This window comes from Phyllobates terribilis, unplaced genomic scaffold, assembly GCF_046119375.1.
Source record: "Phyllobates terribilis strain yellow unplaced genomic scaffold, ASM4611937v1 Scaffold_4__5_contigs__length_816908805, whole genome shotgun sequence".
In the NCBI taxonomy this organism is placed as follows: Eukaryota; Metazoa; Chordata; class Amphibia; order Anura; family Dendrobatidae; genus Phyllobates; species Phyllobates terribilis.
Window position 1 is genome coordinate 673,150,851 of NW_027362764.1, and position 23,930 is coordinate 673,174,780.

Genomic DNA, 23,930 nt, shown 5'->3' on the forward strand with positions numbered 1-23,930 from the left:
CAATCACGCTGGCTGTTGCGGGTAAAGAGTTGGCAGGTCTGCGCCCCAAAACAGGTGTGACTGCTGTCCCCCCAGTCACAGAGGATGAAGAGGCCGCGGATGCACAAGATATGGCAGACGGTGGTTGGCCCGGCCGGCTAGACCGCATTGTAGCACACTGAGCTTCCCACTGCAACTTATGCTTCATGTCCATGTGCCGGTTCATGCATGAAGTACTCAAACTATGTATTTTTTGGCCTCTACTTAGCTTTTGCTGACAAATGTTACAGATAACACGAGTTGGGTCATCTTTATCGATCTGAAAAAATGCCCAGGCTATGCAAGGCTTAGCACCCATGCGACCTGAAGAGCCACCACGACTTGTGGTGAGAGGCAGAGTTGTGTTTGAGGATGCAGTTGTTGACGTGCTTCCAGTACTACGTCTCTGTCCAGGAAGGCGCAACCTGACCTCGTCGTCACTAGCATCTTCCTCCACCTCCTCTGCTGACCTCATCTCTTGGCTGACTGTGGGTTGACAGTAAGTGGGATCTCCGACCTCATCATCATCACCCTGTGCGTTATCACACCCGTCGTCCTCAGAGCCAACCTGTTCCTGCCCTGACAAAAAACTAAAGTTGTCGCTCCAATCAGGTATTTGAGTCTTATCATCGTCTTCCTCATTGTCTCCACCAACAGGAGTTACAGTTTGGGAATGAGGGTCTACATTATGGTCAGAACCTTCTGCGTCTGGTCCTGGATCCGACTCATAAAGATTCTGGGCATCAGTGCAGATCATTTCCTCGTCTGGATTCACAGAAGCGCTGGAGTCGACCTCTGATTCCCAGGCTATAGTATGAGTAAACAGCTCTGCAGACTCAACCATCTGTTCTACCTCATACTCAGACGGGCAGCTGGAGATTTGGGAGCTGTGAGGAAGCAAGTGCGATTTGGGTGACACCTTTGAGGACTGGAGTATTTGTGATGTTGAAGTTGATGTGGAGGAGAGCCCACTTAAAGGAGCACTTGATATCCGTTGAAGCACCTGCTGTTTTTGTGCCTCATCTGGAATTTGTAGCGATTGGCGTGGCCGTAAGAAAGGGATCTTATCACATTGTCCGCTAAAAGAAGTAGACATTTTAGTTTGGCTGGAAGATGGTCTTTCTTCTGCACCTACCCCACGGACACAACCTTTTTTCCCCTTCCCAACACGCCTATTCCCCTTTCCACCAGCAGCAGGCCTTTTTCCACTCATTTTGGTGGTTAACTAATTCACAACTCTGGAGTTGTTTGCACAAAAAAACAATGGATGGTAACCGAGCAGAGCTGAGTGGCCAAACTGTGGTATTAGGCCAAAACTATTGGCTGGGTTAGATGCAGAAAAAAATTATTTTTAATTTGCAACCTGATGGAGGTCAGTGTAGATGGACTAATAGACCAAGTCCCACACACCGCTAGAAGCCCAAATATTTTTTCAGAGCTAGATGCAGAAAATTTTTTTATTCAATTTGCAACCTGATGGAGGTCAGTATAGATGGACTAATAGACCAAGTCCCACACACTGCTAGAAGCCCAAATATTTTTTCAGAGCTAGATGCAGAAAAAAATTATTTTTAATTTGCAACCTGATGGAGGTCAGTATAGAAGGACTAATAGACCAAGTCCCACACACCGCTAGAAGCCCAAATATTTTTTCAGAGCTAGATGCAGAAAAAAATTATTTTTAATTTGCAACCTGATGGAGGTCAGTATAGATGGACTAATAGACCAAGTCCCACACACCGCTAGAAGCCCAAATATTTTTTCAGAGCTAGATGCAGAAAAAAATTATATTCAATTTGCAACCTGCTGGAGGTCAGTATAGAAGGACTAATAGAACAAGTCCCACACACTGCTAGAAGCCCAAATATTTTTTCAGAGCTAAATGAAGAAAAAAATTATTTTTAATTTGCAACCTGATGGAGGTCAGTATAGATGGACTAATAGACCAAGTCCCACACACTGCTAGAAGCCCAAATATTTTTTCAGAGCTAGATGCAGAAAAAAATTATTTTTAATTTGCAACCTGATGGAGGTCAGTATAGATGGACTAATAGACCAAGTCCCACACACCGCTAGAAGCCCAAATATTTTTTCAGAGCTAGATGCAGAAAAAAATTATATTCAATTTGCAACCTGCTGGACATCAGTATAGAAGGACTAATAGAACAAGTCCCACACACTGCTAGAAGCCCAAATATTTTTTCAGAGCTAAATGAAGAAAAAAATTATTTTTAATTTGCAACCTGATGGAGGTCAGTATAGATGGACTAATAGACCAAGTCCCACACACTGCTAGAAGCCCAAATATTTTTTCAGAGCTAGATGCAGAAAAAAATTATTTTTAATTTGCAACCTGATGGAGGTCAGTATAGATGGACTAATAGACCAAGTCCCACACACCGCTAGAAGCCCAAATATTTTTTCAGAGCTAGATGCAGAAATTTTTTTTATTCAATTTGCAACCTGATGGAGGTCAGTATAGATGGACTAATAGACCAAGTCCCACACACTGCTAGAAGCCCAAATATTTTTTCAGAGCTAGATGCAGAAAAAAATTATTTTTAATTTGCAACCTGATGGAGGTCAGTATAGATGGACTAATAGACCAAGTCCCACACACTGCTAGAAGCCCAAATATTTTTTCAGAGCTAGATGCAGAAAAAAATTATTTTTAATTTGCAACCTGATGGAGGTCAGTATAGATGGACTAATAGACCAAGTCCCACACACTGCTAGAAGCCCAAATATTTTTTCAGAGCTAGATGCAGAAAAAAATTATATTCAGTTTGCAACCTGATGGAGGTCAGTATAGATGGACTAATAGAATGATGCTATGCCCAAAAGATTTTACTTCACTAGGTGCAGTAAAAAAATTGGTATTCTATACACAGGTGGTATATCTTGCAACACAGATAGGCTACTCCACTGACTAACACACTCTGCAATAGGCCAAAAAGGATTAGCTTTGCTAGATTCAGCCAAATGCTGTGAAAAAAACTTGCACAGCACTGGCACAGACCTGCCTGGCAAAAACTGATAGGAACCGATGTAACCTAGTCCTGAAAAGGACTCCAATTACAATTAGTCTTTACTCCCACAATCTATCTATTTAAGAGCACAGACCTGCCTGATAAAAGTCGTAGGAAATGCTGTAACCTAGTCCTTAAAAGGACTGCAATCACAACTATTCCCTACTCCCAAGCTATCTGTATATTTGTGCGAAAATTGGCTTGAAATTAACAAGGTATAGCGCACACAGCAACAGCGGTGCCGTCTAACACGCAGCTGCAGCAGTGAGAAAATGGTGGCGACGGGGAAAATGGCTTGGTCTTATAGGGCAAGGACATGTGACATACACTGCCAATCACACATGCCCTTGCTTGTGTGAAAAAAAGCACTTCGCTCCGTGTGTGCGCTGCTGATAGGCTGACAGATTGCACCTCCCCACTGCAAATGCGGGAAAGAGAAAAAAAAATGGAGATCTTCATTGTTCCTGCAGAGATCCATCCCCTGCCCCTCCCCCCGCCCCGCTGTACACTCAAACTGCGTATTAACATTAATTTTCATCATTACTGAGAAAAAATCCAGTTATGATTTTGGTGCACGAACAGTTATCGAACATAACCTCGAACAGCCGAATTTTTCTCAAATTGTTCGTGTTCGCCGACCGGCTCGAACACCGCCCAAAACAGCTCGAATTTGAGATTGGCGAACAGTTCGAGTAGAACAACGCTCATCTCTAAAGCTAAGCAGGGTTGGGCCTGGTTAGTACTTGGATGGGAGACTGTAAAATAATACTCTAACTGTATTATTTTTTTCTACTAAGGACTTCTCAAAGTATCAATATCACGATATTCTTATAAAAAAATGTATCTATTTATTCTTGGATTGTCCATTAAAAAGAATCAGATTGCAGCAGGTACATACAATAATTAGTTATAAAGTAATTGTCCATTTGTCCATAATTAACTTAATTGTTGAGATTCACCCATCTTTCCTTGGATCCTGGCTGGTAAATCAAGTCTTTGTCCAGCATGTGTCCAGGCATAAATGTCATCTGCTTCTCAGCATGAAGATTCTGTGTCTTGTGGGGTGGGCAGAGCAAGAGAGCCCCCCCTTTCTGTACCATGGGCTTTTATAGCCAGTCGTATGGACACCTGTTCTACATATGGTAGTGAACCAAAAATACACACACAAATAGCGCATGTCAACTAGACACGATGGCTGAGGCATAGAACTCAGAAAAATGATTATCGATTAACATTCCAAATGAATTTCCATAATTAACCATTTAACATTTCCCCCTTTTTTGAGAATAAAAGGACTTTAACTGAAAATACTCAAAAGAAGATACATTCATCAATCATTTTTTCTTTCCTTCTTCCTTGGCAATATCATTAAATTTCCATAATAATAATAATAGTAATAATAGTATCAATATCAGATTATTGTTATATAATGATGTGAATTCATGTTATGGTAAGCCGTGACTAATATTCATTTAATATGTATAATTATACTTCCCTATATCTAAATTGAAGCAATCGCGGGTTCAATCGTCATCATCTGATGTCATCGGGTCGTCATCTCGTCTTCTTCTTGGTTCTTTTATAACACAGTCTTTAGATGAAAACTCCTTTGAAATAAATTACAGCATGTAGATATTGTACAGTCCATAATTGTGTTCATTATTGTTCAGTCCATAAACTGTACTCTTTATTAGAAAGATCATGTGTGTCAGTTGATAAGAAAACAAAGTCCATGGATGAAATGTAGCTTTAATATCTGTGCAGTGTCACCTGGACTTACGTTGGATTGTCTTTGGAATCTTCCGTGTGTCCACACTGGTCTCGTGTCACTTTTGGAACAGATGTGACGTCTTTGGTCAGTAAAGCAAGGGTTAACTTGACACTTCCCTGCTTTATATAGCACCATAACCAGTACTCAGTCCTTTATATACAGGACACATATGTCAGGTATTACCTGTTCACCAGCTTTCATTGAAGCGTTGCAGGTGATAAGAAACCAGTGGAACGTGATGAAACTTGAACACAACACAGTACATATAGGATCATCGTCCTCTGCCGTCCTGGTGATCAGTGGTGTGAATTGTATTGTATGTAATGGACACAGTCTATTATAACACTCAGCATTCACACCTGTTACCTTCTGAGACGTCCGGATATCAGTTGCTTCTTCTTGTAACTTTTGAGAATCTCTTTGATTTATAAAAATTAAAAGTCTTTATTAGGATAGAATTCATAATTGCGATGTCTTGATTGAAGTCTTCATTCCCTAATCTGATACCAAATCTGGCAGTTTTTCCTAACCTATAATATCACAGCGTACCATAGCAATCAGTAATATCCATCTAATTATTATCAAAATATTAAAATAAATTATGTTTGGAATAATAAACAATAATAGATAATAATTCATTATCAATCAAGTTCTCCATATGATAGAACATTTTTATGTCATAGGTGTAATCACCTTTTCCAACCCATAGGTGTCAGTGTATTTTGAAAAACAAGTTTTTATATCTTTATTAAACCAATAATATCAAAGAATGTATACTCCTGAACCAAAATGAATAAATATATGAATGTATGAATGAATGAATGAATGAATAAATGAATGAATGAACTGTTGTGTTTACTCAGAAAATGTAAACATTTTTTTCCTTAGCAATATATATTTAATGAAGCAATACTCTTGTATTAGACATTACTTTATTAAATATTAATGTGTTTTCTCAATTGAGATATTGAACTCAAATAAAATCAAATGAGAATTAAAAAATGAAAAAATAGAAAAATAAGAAGTATAAAGTAAGAATAAAATTTTAAAAATGAAAAATAAAATTAAGAGTAAAAATAAGAATAAAAATAAAAATAAGGCCTTTAAATTTTAATGACAAATGCAGAGTAATTATATTCTCCATAAAAAATACCCTTATATCTCCATTATCTGGATGATTTCATATTTGTCATAACCTTGTACCACCAAAAAATATTAAATTATGCAACTTTGCATGTAATACTCTTCTTAATTATACCATAGTACCTTATTATTATTTCTTCTTTATTAAAATGTGTGGAAAATAAGTATTGATCAAAAGTGATTATGTAATCAGGATCAAAAACATATTTTCCCCCTTAATACCAAAAATATTATTTTATAAAATTTATGTATATATCAGAACCAAATTAAAAATAATTATTCTTCTTGAAATATTGTGCATAAATTTCATATCGATGAGTAGCATAGATTTGACTAAAGAGAGGTGTGTACCTATTTAGGTAACCATTAAAAATAATATTATAATTATTCAAGAATATTATCATGTGGAAAATTATTCTAAATATAAATTTGCTTTGTAAACCATTTTGATGTGTGGTTGCCCTTATCCACTATTAGTTAAATCAAGAAATAATAATTATTAAAGAAATATAGAAATATATATATATGTAGATAATACCTAATTATGTATTATAATTTCCTCAGAATTAAATATATTTTTGTACCTTCACATAAAGAAACATTTTTTGTTTCAAACATACAAACATACGAGGCCTCTGTCACATCAATCACACTTAGCAGCTGCTGATTTACTCATCTGTCACCTTCACTCTGACATTCACAGATCTGTTCAACTCAAACATTCCACATATGAAGTTTTAGATATATATATATTTAACCCAAAATTGTTGTATCCCAATTTATTAATGCGCATTGCCATATCAATTGAATATCTTTATATTTCTTTGAATATTCCCCAAATACATATTATATAATATGAGAGTAAGTCATTGGAATTTCAGACACTTGAAAAAACTCTTGTCTTAGATTCTTTTTTCACTGGCTGTCCGGTCTTAAGTTACGTCAGTTGAAAATAGAATGAATGGGATCCTATACTATTAGCTCAAAGTTCAAAGGCCGCAGCTGTCACACGTCATGCTGTAAAGCTACTTTAATTTGCACGAACACTTCATGCACAGAAAATATTAGCAACACAAAAGAATTAATAAGTATTACATATATATTATAGTTCAACTAGATATATTGTTATTATTTTAAAATGTTATACACAAAAAATCATGCAATTTTTTCACTTCCTGTGTGAATAAAGAAATAAATCCATTTTAGAGTTCTTTGATAAAATCCTGCTTTGGAATGAAAACTCTAAGGAAATATAAGAAAATAAAATTAAATATAAATTAAATATCAAATTCATACAGAAACAGAATTATTTAAATATCTTATACATATTTTGGTTGGTTCTAATGTAATTCAAAATATTGCTACTTAAATTTATATATATGAAGTTCTAATTTATTAATTAATATATATATATATATATATATTTTATAAACGTATATATAAATACAATTATACGCAATCTCTACTTAGACAAGTGTATATATATATATATATATATATATATATATATATATATATATATATATATATGAACTATTAGAAACTATGTAACTACAATTTTACTGTATAAGATTATAAATAAATATTGAGACATTGTATTACATTTTGATACAACATTATAATTACAGCTTTTCCTTAGCCACTCCCTAAACCAAATCTTCTGTCTCTCTCAAATATCTCCAGGAACGCCCTATTTAGGAAAGACATTTTTCTATCCTTCAAAACCTCAGATAACTGCCTGTTCTTCTGTCCACATTCCATGACGTCACTGTGAGTTGGTCGTCTCACCTGTCTCTGTCCATCAGTTTCAGCCATTTTCCTTTTTAGAGAATCACAGTTCTGACTGAGAATTAACTCATTCTGTGGAGAGATGGATCTTTGCACTGGCTGATATGGCTTATAACATATATGAAATCTTCTGCGTATTTCATAGAGTTCACTATGGGGATGACTCAGTCTAGGAGAGTTTGATATTGGCTTTTGGTAAGATTTTACCTTTCCTGGTTTTATAAATTTAGCTTGATTTATTTTCTTTTCACGATTCTCATGTTTTCTAACAAAATCCAGCATCTGCGCACATTCAAATAATGAATTTTTTTGTGATGCCATAACTTGGGAAACTGAATTTAGGAATTTGAATTTTTGTACAAAAGTTGTTATCATATGTTGTACTTTTCCATTTTTGATGAGAGCTTTGTACAACCGTTCAAATATGCACATGAATGTATATGTACATTCCTTCCTACCAATCCTTAGTTTCTGCAGATCTTCTATGTTGGGAAAATCCTTTGTGACACAATAAATCAAATATCTTAATCTGTCCGAATCATTTTCCCATCCATTAGGAGAGTCATTTTCACAGGGCATTAAATGTAAACGTCTGGACAATGTCACAGGAATCCATATTTTAAATAATTGATTCCTCTCCTCATTGGATAAATCAAACTTATCAGAGAAGCTCTCAACTGTCTCTGAATTTCTACAGGCATGGATTTTGACATCATATTTTGGCATGATTTTGTATAATTTCAGCAAATTTTTCCTCATTTTAATTTGGAGTTGAGCCTGGGTAATTCCAGAATTCTCTGATATTTTTAGTGGCTCTTGTACGTCCGTTCCTCCTACGTCACTCACGTCTCCTCCCACATCACCTAGTATATCGGTTTCTCGTATGTCAGTCATGTCTCCTCCCATGTCAGGTTTCTGTATGTCCGTCTCTTGGTCAGACCCAAGGTCACCTTCAGTTACAGACATGTGTCTTACTTCTTGTTCATTTTCCACATTACAGTCAGAATCAGTATCACCGTCTGATACTTCTACACTATTTTCCTGCTTAGAAATCTCTAACACAAGACTATGAAAAAAATCTACCAAATGTAGAATATTTCTCAATTTCTGTTTGTCTCTATTTACCAATTTAGAAGTTAACTGTAAATTCTGCAATTCATATTCTTTGTATAAACTGAGCCACAAAACTTCTATGTCATCTCCTACATTAACTTTGAAATTAATATTTCTTTGTTTAGCAAAAGAAGAAATTATATCCATATTTTGCTTACCTTAAGATTCCTTGGCTTCTCTTTATCAGCACGTCCTGTCTTCAGTTCGTCTGATTCTTTTCCTGTGTGATTCTGTTCCTTGTTAGTACCTCTGCTTCCTGTCTTTCCTCAGTCTGTAGGTTCTTTCTGCTTCTCATGACAAACTAGTGAATTTACTGACACGTGAACAACAGCTGTTCAGCTCGTCAGGGCTCCCCCCTTGTTCACGGAAGAAATTCACTTACTTAATTTAAAAAACAAAAAAACAGGACTGGCTGGCTCACCATTGTAAAATAATACTCTTCCTGTATTATTTTTTTCTACTGAGGACTTCTCAAAGTATCAATATCACGATATTCTTATAAAAAAATGTATCTATTTATTCTTGGATTGTCCATTAAAAAGAATCAGATTGCAGCAGGTACATACAATAATTAGTTATAAAGTAATTGTCCATTTGTCCATAATTAGCTTAATTGTTGAGATTCACCCATCTTTCCTTGGATCCTGGCTGGTAAACCATGTCTTTGTCCAGCATGTGTCCAGGCCTACATGTCATCTGCTTCTCAGCATGAAGATTCTGTGTCTTGTGGGGTGGGCAGAGCAAGTGACGCACCCCCTGGGCCATATTCTTTAGGGGAATACCCGGAGCCGGATCAGATGGGGGTTGTAGTCTCCGAGTGGCTGTGACCCGGTCCGTGCCCAGGGTGTCAAGCTCAGTGTGTGGCAGTCCTTACTGATGTTACTAAAGTTCTTTATGTCGACTACGCCACCCGTTGAATTGCGGTCACTTCGGCCGCCGCTGCAGCAGGGTCCGCTGAGGCTGATGGTGTTGGTGCAGCTTAGGTAGTATAACCCCCAACGGGAGGGGTATAGCCTCAGGGGGTCAGGTGCAGAAGATGGTGGTTGTGGAGGTGCAGGGAGGATGGTAATCAGAGACAGAGTCGGGTTGTGCAGTTCAGGGTTTTTACTTACTGCAGATGTTCCGGTCACTCTGGCCTTGAGTGACCAACCGAGCCGTGCTGCGTCCACCAGGTCCTGGACTCGGCCAACCCCCAAGTAGTTCTGGAGCGTGGTTCTGAGCTCCCGTTCTGTCCTGTCCTCGTCTCTGGCCTTCCCCACCAGGGATCCACCTAAGTCCGGCTCCCTCGGGCCTTCTATTGGTAAAACCCTTGACTCTGGGTTCCCTGACCCTTCGCGTGGTCTGCCTTCCGGGTGGATATGGTGGGTGGCCGTGGCAGATGCTGCCCACGGCCTCCGGTCTCTGGCTGAGGTATGCTGTAGCCCCCACCAGTTTGGGATCCGGTACCCTGTTGCCAACTCTTCACCCTGTGGTTGTATTTGGGCTCTCAGAGTTCCTTCTTTCTCCCCCTCTGGGTCTTTCGTTCTCTCCTCTCTCACTCTGGGCCTTGGGGCTGCTCTGCTCCTCTGCTTTCCTCCACTGCTCTGCAAAAGACTCACAGACTGACTGACTGTGGCTGACTGACTGTCTGACCCTGATCTTAGATGGTTCCCACCTTTTATACTCCCTCTATGTGTGAGCTCAGGTGACCAGCACCCAATGAGCTCCTACCTTTACCCAGGCTGCTCCCCCTATCTGCCCCTACACTACTGGGATGCTCCACCCCCCTCCCACTCCAGCCAGGAACAGACTCTGTCGTACCTGCACATTTCTCTAGTGGGAGTACCATCGGTCTGTTCCCCGGAAATGGGATGTGTGTAGTGCATGCAGCTAACTGAGCTCAGTTCCACACTCCATCCTTACCCGGGAGTGGAATATCACACCTCTGGGTTGAGGTGCAATACCCCTGTAGCAGCCGAATCCTCAGGGTGCTACATTCCCCCCTGGTAAATCACAGCACGTCCTCGGGCTGTAAGAGATAAAACACCAAAACATACAATTTTTTTATATAAACATAATAAACATATAAAACAACATATATTAGCAGCATCATAAAACTTTTCATATAAAACTTTCTCGTAGTCGTTTCTTGCTTCTAGCTCCTCCGGTCACTGTGCAACTTGTGACCGGGTAAAGTGCGACAGTCTCTTGAAGAAAAACAGTTTCCTATAAAACCGGTAGGGGGCGCTTTAGGAAGCGCAACTATATACAAGGGGATATGGCCGCTCTCAGTCCTCGGCCAGGTATTAGGAAAGGAATGACCGCTCTCAGTCCTCGGTCAGTGGGAATAGGGACACACGGGGTTAACAGTTCACTTTTGGCTGGTCCCAACGGGGACTATATTTTAACTAGCAGCAGTAACAGTTCTTATACCCTGACGGGTAACTTTATACACTCTCTTCACTACCGTACTCAACGACGGCGTCCTCCTGCTCTTTCTTTGTGGACAGTTTCAGTTTCAGACCCGTCCGGGTCCTCTTGCTCCTCCTCACACCGCAGCTCCTCCTCCGTCAGGCGATGCACATGGAGGGCGTAGGGTCCTTTGGCACACTTGTGCCGGGTGAAGGTGACCTCGTCCCCTAAATACAGGTCACGACCTCTGTGTCCCTCCGGTAGGTGGGACTCAACGTCTCTCCTGGTCACGAAGACGTCGCCTGGGGTGCGGTGATCCCTGATGAAACCCCACCCATGCTGCAGATTGAACTTTATCACAGTCCCGATGGTACGGGGACCATGCGCTGCACGGGGGTCTCTCCTGGTCCGGCTCTTCTGCTCCGCGCTCCTTATTTGGGCTTGTTGTTCCCGGACCCGCCTCTCTCTCCGCTCCCTCTCAAAGACCTCGAGCTGCTGGCGGCAGCACTCTGCACGCTCCGCTGCGGCTGCCCGAGTCTCCTGAGTGAACCCCATGAGGTCTTCTCCGATGGGATCCCACTCAAACTGGGTCTCTTCTAGTGGGGGCGAGATCCTCTTCATGGGCTTTGGAGCCGGGATCAGGGGTTCGCACATGGCCCTTGCTTTTTGCAGCTCCAGCTGGATGTATTCCTGGGGCCATACGAAGGGCTGCCCATCTGGGCACGTATGCTGGGCGAACAGGTCCTCACCCAGGTGCGGTACTTTAGGTGTTATGGGCGCCGTGGTGGTAGCGGCGCCCGGGTTAACCAGGCCTTGCGACCAGGCCTGGGGCACCTTGAAAGTAAAGGGCACCGTAAGAACGGCGGCGCCCTGTGTTACTTGGCCCTGCGACCAGGCCGGTGGCTCCGCGGAGGTAGGGGGCGCTGTTGGTATTGCGGCGCCCGGGGGTACTAGGCCTTGCGACCAGGCCGATGGTACTTCCTGCTTGGTCACGCTCGGGGTCGAGGCGTGTGACGTCACAGGGGTCGCGGCTCCCGTTTGAGGCCTAGTCTGCGGCGGTGACGTTGCGGCGACGGGCACGGCAGGGGATACTTCGGGCTCTGCGACGGGGAGCTGGGGCAGGTACGCGGTTTCCCGGTTTGGGGTAGAGACGTCCTCTTTACCTGCCTCCTTTCGTTCGGCTCCCTCCTCGGCGCCGTCTCCGGCCTTCAGTCTTCCTGCGCCATCCTCAGAGGCGGTCTGTCTCCTCATCCCGGGTGGCGTGCTCCGCTGACGGGTTCTTGTCTGCTGGGCCATCTCACGGCTCCATTCTGCTAACGTCTCTCGCTGCACCCGGGCCATCCTCCGTGCGAGGCCCTCCAGCGCAGTCTGTGCACACTCCCGATCTCGGGGGAGCTGTGCCAAGACCTCCACTAAGCCTAGTGGGGTCGTTGCTTCTAGCAGGCTCCTGACCAACGGGTCGGTGCTGCTCTGCTCTCCTCCCGTTGTCTCCAGCAGGCCTTCTGGAGTGGCGACCGGCAACAGGCTCCTGACCACTGGGTCGGTGCTGCCTGGAGTGGCGGCCCGCATCAGGCTCCTGACCACTGGGTCGGTGCTGCCTGGCTCTCCCTCCATCTCCGGGTAGGCTCTTTCTGGACTCTGCTCCAGGCTTCTTGTCTCCGGGTGCGCTCTCTCCAGACTGCTCCAGGCGACACCCATCTTTGCTCTCTTGTTCTCAGTCCTCCCACTTCGAGGGCGGTCCCGGGGCCACTTGGTGATTGTCAGCTCCAGGGGCAGTTCTTTCACGCTGACAGACACCTCTAGCATCACAGTCTCTGTTGGTGGGGGCGGTTTCCACTTTTGGCGCCATTTTCGGTCCTGGCCCACGATGGGAGGCGGCCTCTTGCCATCCTCTGGTACGCCCATAATGGCGTCCGCTCTGACAAGGCGGGAAACCTTTGGAAATGGCGGGAATCATCTCCCAGTGGCGGGAAACTCTGCAGATGGCGGGAAAAAGCTGTTAATGGCGGACAACCGGCGGGAATCGATCTGTGATGGAGTCCGATGGCGGGGACCCTCCGGGACCGGCGGGAGACTTCTTTTTGAGGTAAACTTGTTCTTTTCTTCAGGCACGCAGTACCCGGGTGTTGCGGGCACGAGATCCTGCCGGCTACGCCAAAGTTGATGCACCCCCTGGGCCATATTCTTTAGGGGAATACCCGGAGCCGGATCAGATGGGGGTTGTAGTCTCCGAGTGGCTGTGACCCGGTCCGTGCCCAGGGTGTCAAGCTCAGTGTGTGGCAGTCCTTACTGATGTTACTAAAGTTCTTTATGTCGACTACGCCACCCGTTGAATTGCGGTCACTTCGGCCGCCGCAGCAGCAGGGTCCACTAAGGCTGATGGTGTTGGTGCAGCTTAAGTAGTATAACCCCCAACGGGAGGGGTATAGCCTCAGGGGGTCAGGTGCAGAGGATGGTGGTTGTGGAGGTGCAGGGAGGATGGTAATCAGAGACAGAGTCGGGTTGTGCAGTTCAGGGTTTTTACTTACTGCAGATGTTCCGGTCACTCCGGCCTTGAGTGACCACCCGAGCCGTGCTGCGTCCACCAGGTCCTGGACTCGGCTAACCCCCAAGTAGTTCTGGAGCGTGGTTCTGAGCTCCCGTTCTGTCCTGTCCTCGTCTCTGGCCTTCCCCACCAGGGATCCACCTAAGTCCGGCTCCCTCGGGCCTTCTATTGGTAAAACCCTTGACTCTGGGTTCCCTGACCCTTCGCGTGGTCTGCCTTCCGGGTGGATATGGTGGGTGGCCGTGGCAGATGCTGCCCACGGCCTCCGGTCTCTGGCTGAGGTATGCTGTAGCCCCCACCAGTTTGGGATCCGGTACCCTGTTGCCAACTCTTCACCCTGTGGTTGTATTTGGGCTCTCAGAGTTCCTTCTTTCTCCCCCTCTGGGTCTTTCGTTCTCTCCTCTCTCACTCTGGGCCTTGGGGCTGCTCTGCTCCTCTGCTTTCCTCCACTGCTCTGCAAAAGACTCACAGACTGACTGACTGTGGCTGACTGACTGTCTGACCCTGATCTTAGATGGTTCCCACCTTTTATACTCCCTCTATGTGTGAGCTCAGGTGACCAGCACCCAATGAGCTCCTACCTTTACCCAGGCTGCTCCCCCTATCTGCCCCTACACTACTGGGATGCTCCACCCCCCTCCCACTCCAGCCAGGAACAGACTCTGTCGTACCTGCACATTTCTCTAGTGGGAGTACCATCGGTCTGTTCCCCGGAAATGGGATGTGTGTAGTGCATGCAGCTAACTGAGCTCAGTTCCACACTCCATCCTTACCCGGGAGTGGAATATCACACCTCTGGGTTGAGGTGCAATACCCCTGTAGCAGCCGAATCCTCAGGGTGCTACACAAGAGAGCCCCCCCTTTCTGTACCATGGGCTTTTATAGCCAGTCGTATGGACACCTGTTGTACATATGGTAGTGAACCAAAAATACACACACAAATAGCGCATGTCAACTAGACACGATGGCTGAGGCATAGAACTCAGAAAAATGATTATCGATTAACATTCCAAATGAATTTCCATAATTAACCATTTAACAGAGACCGCCTGGGAATGCCAGGTGCTGTAGGCTTTTGCTTTTTCCTTCCTTCCACCAGCAGGGGGCACTCTCTTCTATGCCTTTTTTCCATTCCCTTTCACAAGTGCACACATTCATTCTCTTTTCTTTTTTTCATTTGCTTTCTCTCTTGCGCTATTTCACCTCTGCAAAATACCAGCATCCTTCTGATCACCGTGGGCCTCCAGCATTGTTGCTTATTTACTTTTAATACTAGGCTCCTTTTCACCAGGACCAGCGTCTCCCGGGTGGCTGGAGGCAACCACCGGTAACCCCAAGCAGAAGACCTTTGCAGGCAACACGACCATCCACCATGAAGAGCAGCTCAAAGTCACTGGCAACCATCTCACCCTCTTCCTTCATTCACCCCTGGACGTCTCGCTCCGCCCCCAAGTTACGGGTCCAACTTGCTCTTTCTGTCACATTACCGCGATGAAGGGTTTAGCCTGCAGGAGACCCTGCGCCGAGCCATTTTTGAAAACATCTGATGCGGCGGGTGAATCACTGCTAAACAAACCACACCTGTAGGGACGGCACAGCCTTTGCATGGACCCTTCGGAGCCCGCCCCGTCACGGCCAGATTGCTCGCCATCAAGCGATCCTGAAAAAGGCTGGCCGGGCGATGGATTGAGCAGCGCCTACTGGCCATACCACCTTGGATACGCCCGATCTCGTCTGATCTCGGAAGCAAAGCAGGGTGGGGCTTGGACAGTATTTGAATGGGAGACCTCCTGGGAACACTGGGTGCTGTAGACCATTTTGATGAAGTTTTGCCCTACTGCCCAGCTCGGCTAGCATGGAACGGCGCCTTGCCAGACACCGACCTTAAGTAACTTAGATGATGGAAGCACCAAGTCCTCTGAACCAGTTGGCAGCTAAGTACGCTACCACGCCACCCTTCACGCAGGCCTGACACCGAGCTCCTTACCACGGTTAGGAGTGATTATTGACTCCGCAGCTCGTCGTGTGGAAATGATGGCGTTAAAAGCACCCGGGGCCGTGAAGTGGCCAGGCTTTCAGCAGGTGCCCAGGGAAGGTTTTGGATGCCGGCCGCCTAGCGAGGGCCAGCAGAAGTAACATGTTTCTCTGCAAAGAAGCTTGTGTAACCAAGCCAGACGTCTGCCAAAGATCTAACCTCAGGGCAAGGAAGGTGCGGAAGGAATTGGGGAGGGGGGGGTGATTCCTGCTAGGGCCCTGAAATCATAAAACAGGCAGGAGAGTCTGACGCATGGTGACGTAGAGTTTGTAGGGGCAGATAGGGTGTGTTGTCACGTGCGAGCACGTGTGCATGCTGGCTTGTGTGTGAGAGTGCGCTTCCTAGGTGTGGCGCGCTGCAGACAGTCAAAGGGATTGTTCCCTTTCATTAAAAGTTAATCCCCGGCTGCAGGCTATTAGAAAGCAACTAACCGCGCTCTACTCACCCTACCCGGGTCTACCAGTGAATCTCGCCTCTGCTCCCGGCCTGTGGCATTGGCCTGGAAGCTGACGTTCCGTCTACAGCGCTGCAGCCGATCAGTGAGCTCAGCGGCTCTGAGTGGGGCGTTGAGTCTACAAGACCTTTTAAGGAAGCCAGCAAAAAATTGAAGAAAAGGGAAAGCACAAAAGGACCTGGTCTTGCTGAGCACTGGAAAGGGCAGCCAGCAGCAAGACGTCAAAGTAGAAAAGCAGCAAGTGAGAGGCTTGTCTGTGCCTTCAAAGTAGAAAAGCAGCAAGTGAGAGGCTAGTCTCTGCCTACGGCCACACCACCATGAACACGCCCAATCTTGTCTGATCTCAAAAACTAAGCAGGACTGCACCTGGTTAGTACTTGGATGGGAGACCACCTGGGAATACCAGGTGTTGTAGGCTTTTGCTTTTTCCTTCCTTCCACCAGCAGGGGGCACTCTCTTCTATGCCTTTTTTCCATTCCCTTTCACAAGTGCACACATTCATTCTCTTTTCTTTCTTTCATTTGCTTTCTCTCTTGCGCTATTTCATCTCTGCAAAATACCAGCATCCTTCTGATCACCGTGGGCCTCCAGCATTGTTGCTTCTTTACTTTTAATACTAGGCTCCTTTTCACCAGGACCAGCGTCTCCCGCGTGGCTGGAGGCAACCACCGGTAACCCCAAGCAGAAGACCTTTGCAGGCAACACGACCCTCCCCCCTGAAGAGCAGCTCAAAGTCACTGGCAACCATCTCACCCTCTTCCTTCATTCACCCCTGGACGTCTCGCTCTGCCCCCAAGTTACGGGTCCAGCTTGCTCTTTCTGTCACATTACCGCGATGAAGGGTTTAGCCTGCAGGAGACCCTGCGCCGAGCCATTTTTGAAGACACCTGATGCGGAGGGTGAATCACTGCTAAACATACCACACCTGTAGGGACGGCACAGACTTTGCATGGACCCTTCGGAGCCCACCCCGTCACGGCCAGATTGCTCGCCACCAAGCGATCCTGAGAAAGGCTGGCCGGGCAATGGATCGAGCAACTTCTACTGGCCATACCACCTTGGATACGCCCGATCTCATCTGATCTCGGAAGCAAAGCAGGGCTGGGCTCGGACAGTACTTGGATGGGAGATCTCCTGGGAACACCGGGTGCTGTAGACCATTTTGATGATGTTTTTACCTACTGCCCAGCTTGGCTAGCATGGAACGGCGCCTTGCCGGACACCGACCTTAAGTAACTTAGATGATGGAAGCCCCAAGGCCTCTGAGCCAGTTGGCAGCTAAGTACGCTACCCCGCCGCCTTCACGGAGGCCTGACACCGAGCTCCTTGCCACGGCTAGGAGTGCTTTTTGACTCCGCAGTTCAGCGTGTGGAAATCATGGCGTTAAAAGCACCCGGCGCCGTGAAGGGTCCAGGCTTTCAGCAGGTGCCCAGGGAAGGTTTTGGATGCCGGCCGTCTAGCGAGGGCCAGCAGAAGTAACATGTTTCTCTGCAAAGAAGCTTGTGTAACCAAGCCAGACGGCTGAAAAAGAGCTAACCTCAGTGCAAGGAAGGCAAGGAAGGTGCGGAAGGAATCGGGGAGGGGGGGGTGATTCCTGCTAGGGCCCTGAAATCATAAAACAGGCAGGAGAGTCTGACGCATGGTGACGGAGAGGTTGTAGGGGCAGATAGGGGGTGTTGTCACGTGCGAGCACGTGTGCATGCTGGCTTGTGTGTGAGAGTGCGCTTCCTAGGTGTGGCGCGCTGCAGACAGTCAAAGGGATTGTTCCCTTTCATTAAAAGTTAATCCCCGGCTGCAGGCTATTAGAAAGCAACTAATCGCGCTCTACTCACCCTACCCGGGTCTACCGGTGAGTCTCGCTTCTGCTACCGGCCTGTGGCATTGGCCGTGAAGCTGACGTTCTGTCGACAGCGCTGCAGCCGATCAGTGAGCTCAGCGGCTCTGAGTGGGGCGTTGTGTCTACAAGACCTTTTAAGGAAGCCAGCAAAAAAATTGAAGAGAAGGGAAAGCACAAAAGGACCTGGTCTTGCTGAGCACTGGAAAGGGCAGCCGGCAGCCAGATGTCAAAGTAGAAAAGCAGCAAGTGAGAGGCTTGTCTCTGCCTACTGCCACACCACCCTGAACACGCCCGATCTCATTTGATCTCGGAAGCTAAGCAGGGTTGGGCCTGGTTAGTACTTGGATGGGAGACTGTAAAATAATACTCTTCCTTTATTATTTTTTTTCTACTGAGGACTTCTCAAAGTATCAATATCACGATATTCTTATAAAAAAATTTATCTTTTATTCTTGGATTGTCCATTAAAAAGAATTAGATTGCAGCAGGTACATACAGTAATTAGTTATAAAGTAATTGTCCATTTGTCCATAATTAGCTTAACTGTTGAGATTCACCCATCTTTCCTAGGATCCTGGCTGGTAAATCATGTTTGTCCAGCATGTGTCCAGGCCTACATGTCATCTGCTTCTCAGCATGAAGTTTCTGTGTCTTGTTGGGTGGGCAGAGCAAGAGAGCCCCCCCTTTCTGTACCATGGGCTTTTATAGCCAGTCGTATGGACACCTGTTCTACATATGGTAGTGAGCCAAAAATACACACACAAATAGCGCATGTCAACTAGACACGATGGCTGAGGCATAGAACTCAGAAAAAATGATTATCGATTAACATTCCAAATGAATTTCCATAATTAACCATTTAACCATTTAACATATCCCCCTTTTTTGAGAATAAAAGGACTTTAACTGAAAATACTCAAAAGAAGATACATTCATCAATCATTTTTTCTTTCCTTCTTCCTTGGCAATATCATTAAATTTCCATAATAATAATAATAGTAATAATAGTATCAATATCGGATTATTGCTATATAACGATGTGAATTCATGTTATGGTAAGCCGTGACTAATATTCATTTAATATGTATAATTATACTTCCCTATATCTAAATTGAAGCAATCGCGGGTTCAATCGTCATCATCTGATGTCATCTTTTATAACACAGTCTTTAGATGAAAACTCCTTTGAAATAAATTACAGCATGTAGATATTGTACAGTCCATAATTGTGTTCATTATTGTTCAGTCCATAAACTGTACTCTTTATTAGAAAGATCATGTGTGTCAGTTGATAAGAAAACAAAGTCCATGGATGAAATGTAGCTTTAATATCTGTGCAGTGTCACCTGGACTTACGTTGGATCGTCTTTGGAATCTTCCGTGTGTCCGCACTGGTCTCGTGTCACTTTTGGATCAGATGTGACGTCTTTGGTCAGTAAAGCAAGGGTTAACTTGACACTTTCCTGCTTTATATAGCACCATGACCAGTACTCAGTCCTTTATATACAGGACACATATGCCAGGTATTACCTGTTCACCAGCTTTCATTGAAGCGTTGCAGGTGATAAGAAACCACTGGAACGTGATGAAACTTAAACACAACACAGTACATATAGGATCATCGTCCTCTGCCGTCCTGGTGATCAGTGGTGTGAATTGTATTGTATGTAATGGACACAGTCTATTATAACACTCAGCATTCACACCTGTTACCTTCTGAGACGTCCGGATGTCAGTTGCTTCTTCTTGTAACTTTTGAGAATCTCTTTGATTTATAAAAATTAAAAGTCTTTATTAAGATAGAATTCATAATTGCGATGTCTTGATTGAAGTCTTCATTCCCTAATCTGATACCAAATCTGGCAGTTTTTCCTAACCTGTAATATCACAGCGTACCATAGCAATCAGTAATATCCATCTAATTATTATCAAAATATTAAAATAAATTATGTTTGGAATAATAAACAATAATAGATAATTCATTATCAATCAAGTTCTCCATATGATAGAACATTTTTATGTCATAGGTGTAATTACCTTTTCCAACCCATAGGTGTCAGTGTATTTTGAAAAAACAAGTTTTTATATCTTTATTAAACCAATAATATCAAAGAATGTATACTCCTGAACCAAAATGAATAAATATATGAATATATGAATGTATGAATGAATGAATGAATGAATAAATGAATGAATGTATTGTTGTGTTTACTCAGAAAATGGAAACATTTTTTTCCTTAGCAATATATATTTAATGAAGCAATACTCTTGTATTAGACATTACTTTATTAAATATTAATGTGTTTTCTCAATTGAGATATTGAACTCAAATAAAATCAAATGAGAATTAAAAAATGAAAAAATAGAAAAATAAGAAGTATAAAGTAAGAATAAAATTTTAAAAATGAAAAATAAAATTAAGAGTAAAAATAAGAATAAAAATAAAAATAAGGCCTTTAAATCTTAATGACAAATGCAGAGTAATTATATTCTCCATAAAAAATACCCTTATATCTCCATTATCTGGATGATTTCATATTTGTCATAACCTTGTACCACCAAAAAATATTAAATTATGCAACTTTGCATGTAATACCCTTCTTAATTATACCATAGTACCTTATTATTATTTCTTCTTTATTAAAATGTGTGGAAAATAAGTATTGATCAAAAGTGATTATGTAATCAGGATCAAAAACACATTTTCCCCCTTAATACCAAAAATATTATTTTATAAAATTTATGTATATATCAGAACCAAATTAAAAATAATTATTCTTCTAGAAATATTGTGCATAAATTTCATATCGATGAGTAGCATAGATTTGACTAAAGAGAGGTGTGTACCTATTTAGGTAGCCATTAAAAATAATATTATAGTTATTCAAGAATATTATCATGTGGAAAATTATTCTAAATATAAATTTGCTTTGTAAACCATTTTGATGTGTGGTTGCCCTTATCCACTATTAGTTAAATCAAGAAATAATAATTATTAAAGAAATATAGAAATATATAGATGTAGATAATACCTATTATAATTTCCTCAGAATTAAATATATTTTTGTACCTTCACATAAAGAAACATTTTTTTTTTCCAAACATACAAACATACGAGGCCTCTGTCACATCAATCACAGCAGCTGCTGATTTACTCATCTGTCACCTTCACTCTGACATTCACAGATCTGTTCAACTCAAACATTCCACATATGAAGTTTTAGATATATATATATATATTTAACCCAAAATTGTTGTATCCCAATTTATTAATGCGCATTGCCATATCAATTGAATATCTTTATATTTCTTTGAATATTCCCCAAGTACATATTATATAATATGAGAGTAAGTCACTGGAATTTCAGACACTTGAAAAAACTCTTGTCTTAGATTCTTTTTTCACTGGCTGCCCGGTCTTAAGTTACATCAGTTGAAAATAGAATGAATGGGATCCTATACTATTAGCTCAAAGTTCAAAGGCCGCAGCTGTCACACGTCATGCTGTAAAGCTACTTTAATTTTCACGAACACTTCATGCACAGAAAATATTAGCAACACAAAAGAATTAATAAGTATTACATATATATTATAGTTCAACTAGATATATTGTTATTATTTTAAAATGTTATACACATAAAATCAAGCAATTTTTTCACTTCCTGTGTGATTAAAGAAATAAATCCATTTTAGAGTTCTTTGATCAAATCCTGCTGTAGCGTTGGCGTCCCTGCCCTCTGCTAGGCAGGGACGCTGTTCCCCTCACCTCTCTGCTCCGAGCCCGGCGTCCTCCTCCCGCTCTGCTGGCAGCGCGCGCTCCTTCCCGGTCACTGTGCTTAGGGCGCGCGCGCGCTTCCTCCCTCTTAAAGGGGCCGCGCGCGTCGTCCTAAGGAGTCCCCGGCCAATGGCCGGAGGACTTCACCATATATAAGGCACCTCCTCCAAAATGGAGGTGCCCGAGCAATGTTGTTGCACTGTTTACTACTCTGCTTCAGCCCTCAGGTCCCGTTGCCAGTTACCTGCCTGATTCCTGCCAGAGTCCTGCCAGTTTGCTGTCTGTTTCCTGCCTGATATTCCTGCTACCTGCTTGCTAGCCTGAGGTCCGACGGTCTGCCTTCCTACTCCTGTCAGTCTGTCTATGGACCAGCTTGGCCGCTCACCTGGGAGCGCACATCCGCTACCTGCCTGCTAGCCTTCCTGGAGGCTCCGCCGTCACGTGCTGTGACCACCTGTTATTCCAGAGACTCCTGCCCGCTCACCTGGGAGCGCTCCTCCGCTACCTGCCTGCTTGCCTACCTGGAGGCTCCGCCGTCACGTGCTGTGACCACCTGCTATTCCAGAGACTCTTGCCCGCTCACCTGGGAGCGCTCATCTGCTACCTGTCTGTTGGACTTCCTGGAGGCTCCGCCGTCACATGCTGTGACCACCCGATTATCCAGAGACTCTCGCCTGCTCACCTGGGAGCTCACGTCTATCATCTGCCGCCACAGGTCGTACCAATCCTTTACCCAGAGACTGCCCCGGTCACTTGCCGTGACCTCCTGCCCGTTTACCCAGAGACTGCCCCGGTCACTTGCCGTGACCTCCTGCCCGTTCATCCAGAGACTGCCCCGGTCACTTGCCGTGACCTCCTGCCCGTTCATTCAGAGACTGTCCCGGTCACCTGCTGTGACTGCCTGCCCGTCTACCCTGGTCGCCACCCGCTCCCTTACAAGGACCGCCCCCTTGTATAGTAGCTCAGAGGTTCCGCCTCCCAGACCCGTTACACCTGCTTTGGAATGAAAACTCTAAGGAAATATAAGAAAATAAAATTAAATATCAAATTCATACAGAAACAGAATTATTTAAATATCTTATACATATATTGGTTGGTTCTAATGTAATTCAAAATATTGCTACTTAAATTTATATATATGAAGTTCTAATTTATTAATTAATATATATATATATATTTTATAAACGTATATATAAATACAATTATACGCAATCTCTACTTAGACAAGTGTATATATATATATATATATATATATGAACTATTAGAAACTATGTAACTGCAATTTTACTGTATAAGATTATAAATAAATATTGAGACATTGTATTACATTTTGATACAACATTATAATTACAGTTTTTCCTTAGCCACTCCCTAAACCAAATCTTCTGTCTCTCTCAAATATCTCCAGGAACGCCCTATTTAGGAAAGACATTTTTCTATCCTTCAAAACCTCAGAGAACTGCCTGTTCTTCTGTCCACATTCCATGACGTCACTGTGAGTTGGTCGTCTCACCTGTCTCTGTCCATCAGTTTCAGCCATTTTCCTTTTTAGAGAATCACAGTTATGACTGAGAATTAACTCATTCTATGGAGAGATGGATCTTTGCACTGGCTGATATGGCTTATAACATATATGAAATCTTCTGCGTATTTGATAGAGTTCACTATGGGGATGACTCAGTCTAGGAGAGTTTGATATTGGATTTTGGTAAGATTTTACCTTTCCTGGTTTTATAAATTTAGCTTGATTAATTTTCTTTTCACGATTCTCATGTTTTCTAACAAAATCCAGCATCTGCGCACATTCAAATAATGAATTTTTTTGTGATGCCATAACTTGGGAAACTGAATTTAGGAATTTGAATTTTTGTACAAAAGTTGTTATCATATGTTGTACTTTTCCATTTTTGATGAGAGCTTTGTACAACCGTTCAAATATGGACATGAATGTATATGTACATTCCTTCCTACCAATCCTTAGTTTCTGCAGATCTTCTATGTTGGGAAAATCCTTTGTGACACAATAAATCA

General features: G+C 43.4%; 3 pseudogenes; all 3 read left to right on the forward strand.

Moving 5' to 3' along the window:
* Window positions 1-15,493: 15,493 nt before the first annotated feature.
* Window positions 15,494-15,613, forward strand: LOC141268444 (5S ribosomal RNA; annotated as a pseudogene).
* A 973-nt stretch (window positions 15,614-16,586) lies between these two features.
* Window positions 16,587-16,705, forward strand: LOC141270313 (5S ribosomal RNA; annotated as a pseudogene).
* Window positions 16,706-17,326: 621 nt separating this feature from the next.
* Window positions 17,327-17,446, forward strand: LOC141267396 (5S ribosomal RNA; annotated as a pseudogene).
* The last annotated feature ends 6,484 nt before the right edge of the window (window positions 17,447-23,930 follow it).